This window comes from Marmota marmota, unplaced genomic scaffold (genome assembly GCF_001458135.2).
Source record: "Marmota marmota marmota unplaced genomic scaffold, marMar, whole genome shotgun sequence".
Classification (NCBI taxonomy): domain Eukaryota; kingdom Metazoa; phylum Chordata; class Mammalia; order Rodentia; family Sciuridae; genus Marmota; species Marmota marmota.
Genome location: NW_026000261.1, coordinates 2,356,771 through 2,361,873, shown reverse-complemented (window position 1 = coordinate 2,361,873; position 5,103 = coordinate 2,356,771). Strand labels below are relative to the sequence as shown.

The 5,103-nt window shown below is 33.8% G+C and overlaps 1 pseudogene; it reads right to left on the bottom strand.

The window, feature by feature from the left end:
* Positions 1 to 3,438: 3,438 nt before the first annotated feature.
* On the bottom strand, positions 3,439 to 4,377 carry LOC107152478 (annotated as a pseudogene).
* Between the last annotated feature and the right edge of the window lie 726 nt (positions 4,378 to 5,103).

The window sequence follows — 5,103 nt, the reverse complement described above, 5'->3', positions numbered from 1 at the left end:
TACCAGGGATTGAACCCAGGGGTGCTTAACCACTGAGCTACATCTCCAGCCTTTTTTATTTTTTATTTTGATATAGGGTGTCACTAAATTGATGAGGCTGCCTCAAACTTGCTATCCTCCTGTCTCAGCCTCCTGAGTTGCTAGGATTATAGGCATGCACTACCATGCCTTGCTAGAGTCTTTTTTGTTATTATTTTCCTCCTTTCTAACCAATCTGTACAATGGTAAGTGCATTCAGTAATTAGAAGACAAATGCTTGGTATGAATGTGTGGTCTATAGATAAAAATATTAAATAAGATTGTCATTTATATTTTATTAAAAAGATCCAATAAAATCATCTCATGAGTTCCTTATGTAAATTTACTTAGTATAGTAATCATACCTAATAGCAGAACATTCAGCTGTAAATGAAAGCTGTGAATTGAGAAAAATGAAATGCCTTCTTTCAGACTGTCTGATGGACTATATGATGACAAATAACTGGCTTGACAGAATTTGAACTTGTCAGTTGATGATTTGTCATTCTGTGTGTGTAAATGTGGACAAAGAGCAAATGCATGTTTTAAGTGCATCTTTTGGGTTTTCATAGTGATTCCACATCCTTGTTGTCATGACTACCCCCTTTAGGCATAAAACAGAGCAGATGTTCCTTTATTTGAGTACCTACATTAGCTCTCCACACATAACACATACTATTTATTAAATCAAGGAAAGTAGTAGGAATAACTGAATTCATATCACTAAGAACTGCCTTTTCCTTTCCAGATCTATCCTTGTCTTCTGAAAGCTGTTATTACTTTGATAAAGACCAACTTTTCTACTAATTGCAAATATGTCACTTCTAAGTGCCTGGACACTGGTTCTACAATGAATATATGTGAGTCCATCTAAGTAGCTAAATTTAAGATTATTTTAACTATAAGTCTGTATTAATAGAATTGTCATGTGATGATGTTTACACGCACCATAAATCCTTCTGAGGAAGAATTGAAAAGATTTTATGCTTAACTTAAAGGAAACAATAAAATTTATGACAGCTAATTCCTTCTCTTTCATTTAAGTATTTCCCATACTTTAATGCAATATAATATCCTAAAATTATAGTTATATTAAAATAATACTCATTGATTTGTTTTTGAGTCACTAGTTGATTCTAGAGGTGTTTTATGATTTGGGGCTAAGTGAGACTATGTAAGCAACCATATGGATGACTCACTCAATACCTCACTCCAGAAACCCATTTTCTAAAAAATTAATTAAAATTTTTGATTTATACATATTGTTTGTACATTTTTATGAGGTTGAATATGACATATTGATTTATGTCTACATTATGTAATGATCAAATCAGGGTAATTAGCATATCCAATTACCTTAAACTTTTATCATTTCATAATAATAAATACATTTAAATTCTTAAAAATATTTTGAGATATAAATGCATTATTATTAGCAATGTTCCTACTGTGCCATAGAATACCAGAATTAATGCCTCCTGGGCAACTGTAACATTGTACCTTTTCACGAACTTCCCCCTGTCTCACATCCTCTGCCTCCTGTCTTTGGTATCCAATATTCTATTCTCAATTTCCATGAGATCAAATTGTTTAGGTTCCACCTATGAGTGACATTTTGTGGTGTTTATCATTCTGTGCTTGATTTATTTCAATTAATATAATATCCTCCAGGGCCATCCAGGTTATTGCACATGCCATGATTTCATGTCACTTTTAATGGCTGAATAGTATCCCATTATGTATATGTACCACATTTTCCTTATCTATTTCCTTATCTAGGTTGATTCCATATCCTGGCCATTATGAATTGTGCTGCAATGAATATTCCACTGCAGGTGTCTGTTCAACAGGCTGATTTAATTTCTGTGGATCTATATTCAATAGTGGTATTGTCCAGCATTTCAATTTAAAGCTTACATCTCAGTATTTGCCTATTGTTATAAAACTTAAAATAATAATTTAACAATTCAACATTTCCAATAATTTCATAATAAGACTGTATGTCTGTGCTAAGCATTTGATGCAACTCATTACAATTTATTGTTTGGAGTAAACAATACTGTTATACACTCTTTAAAGATAAGAAAACAGGTTAGAGAAGTCAAATAAATTCATTTTAAAGGTAGCACAGACATGCAGATGAAGAAGCTAACGATGTGAACCAGTATTTGACTGATTCTATGTCTCTACATTTTAACTTCTCTCATTTTTTCTGTTTTTTTATTGTTTTAAAATTTTTTAATTTGTTTTTTAGATATATATGACAGTATATTTTGAAATGTTATACATACATACAGTATTCCTTCACATTCTTGTGGTTGTAAAACTCAAATTTTAAACTATGTTTTTTTTTCAAGTTTTCTACCTTTCTCTAGATCCTTAACCTTGATAAGAACACCAATCCTTGATGCTCTACATTCTACCAGAAGATCAGTCACTTTCAACTTCACATTCTTCTGTACCAAGTGTGGACATTACCCTGAGCACTCTACCTATGTGTCTTCTTATCATTCACCTCATCTCCATACAAATTTCCATACTTAGATCAGTTGAATCATGCAGTAATTTTGCTTCTCTTCTCAAGCAGTCCATTCTTGGTGAATTGCTTGTGATTGTATTATGCAGTTATTAGACACCACAAAATATGTATTTTCTTCACCTTGATTCAGCTGTCAATACTGGTCAACAATTATCCCTACTGGCTTTTTCCACTCTCCAAGTTCACTCTTTCAAAAGTTGTCACTTTTTTCGGATTGCCCCTGTGTCTTTTTTGATAATTAAAGAAAATTACACATCTTTTATTATCACATGCTATTGATACTAATAATCACTATTAATTTTGTTGGCAATGATAATAATATTGTTGTTACATACCTTAGTTACTAAGTCTTTACAGTTTTTGAGGGAATCAGCTGGAACCCTTATTACATGGAAAACTTCTATGCCTCCATATTGTTCTTTTATAGAAAAGCAAGCTTTTGTTCAAAGTAACCCAAGAAAAGCAGTCACAGGGACTACATTTATAAACTGGAAGAGAGCACAAAAATAATGTATTCATTTGGCAAAGGCTCAGTCAGAAGTCCCACTAATTCTCTTGCCAATGTTCCAACACCTCTGTTTCCTCTTCAGGTTGAAATTCAATAGTAGTCTTGAAGATGTTCATTATGTCTTTGTTATCCAAACACATTTCCATTTCAGGAAAGAGGATACCTGGTGTTGACTTTTGGGGAGATTTAATTAATTATTAAAATAAATATTTACATCAAGAATAAAATTAAGTTAGTAGCTTTCTTCACATTTTCACATTTTAAAAAGAACCACAGAGGTTTCATTCATGTTCTAAGCAGTCAAGTTGGTAAAGATCCTGTCTCCATTTCATAGGAGATGGATTACATTTGATTACTCCTCACCAGAAAAAGATTATTCTATTGCTTTTGAAAAACTGGTTGGGCTGGCACCTGCAAAGGTAGATAAATAAATGAGATTTCTATGTAACACAAACTGGTACTGGATGCACTCATTTGCTAGGCCCTTGTTCAGATACTCCATAATATAGATCAGCTGGTATTTTCCTTTAGGAGCTGCTAAATAGTTTCTGGTTTTAAATTTTTATTTTTAGTTAGATTTATTTATTTGTTGTATTTATCAATGGTTCAGTCTCTTTTTTGAAATTTTTTATAATTTTTTTGTTCTTTGTAGATATACATGACAGTAGAGTGTATTTTAACATATTATACAGACATGGAGTACAACTTACTCTAATTAGGATCCCATTCTTGTGGTTTTACATGATGTGGGGTTTCACTGCTCGTGTATTTATACATAAACATAGGAAAGTTATGTCCAATACACTCTACTGTCTTTCACATTCCTATCATCTCTTCCTTCTCTTCATTCCCCTTTGTCTAATCCAATGAACTTCTATCCCTCCCCCATTGTGTATTAGCATCCACATATCAGAGAGAACATTCAGGCTTTGGTTTGGGGGGACTGGCTTATTTCACTTAGCATGATAGTCTTCAGTTCCATCCATTTACCTGCAAGTGCCATAATTTCATTCTTCTTTATGGCTGAATAATAGTCCATTGTGTATATAGATCACATTTTCTTTATACATTCATCTGTTGAAAGGCACCTAGGTTGGTTCCATAGCTTGGCTATTGTGAATTGTGCTGCTATAAACATTGATGTGGCCCCATCATTACAGTATGCTGATTGTAAGTCCTTTCAGTATAAACAGAGGAGTGGGATAACTGGGTCAAATGGTGGTTCCATTCCTAGTTTTCTCAGGAGCTAGATAGTTTCTTGATGGACTTCCACCTTGCTCCTCAGCCAGTCCCATACGAAGGCCACTTACATACCAGGGACCCCAGTTTGGCACCCTAGTTCCAAAAATTCTGCCTGCCACATGTCCAAACTAAAGCCATCTTGGTGCCACAAGGCCCACAGCCTAGAGCCTGTCTCTTTTCCCATCCTTATCTTTCAATATATGCTAATTATTTTAACTCCTGCACCATAGAAGACCAATGAGTTCAATGATTCTTTCTCTTTCTACCCATTTCTTTTTTATTTTATTTTATTTTTAAATTTTTTTATTAGCTACACATGACATTACAATGATCTTGGCAATTCATACATTTGATTCATTGGGGTATAATTTCTCATTTTTCTAATTGTACAGATTGCAGAATCACACTGGTCTTAGAGTCAACTATATACATACGGCAATCATAATGTCTATTCTATTCTGCTGCCCTTCTTATCCCCCCTACTCCTCCCCTCCCCTCCCATCATTTCTCTTTATCCAACCTAGAAGATGGAAGGATTTACCTTGCTCATGGATTGGTAGAATTAATATCTTTCTACCCATTTCTACCTCATTCTTTTTCCAAGGCTTATCTGTGCTCTTGATCTGATGTTCTTTCTATCACCCAATCCCTCAATTGTTCCTTGACTTATCTTGATTAAACAATTTTAAATCTCTCTTTTGGACGGCTACTCTTCCCTCTCTATTGGTTATTTCCTTTGAGAAAGCAAAGAAGGTTTAATTGGCTCCATATCCAGGAACCAATACTCAAATAAGCA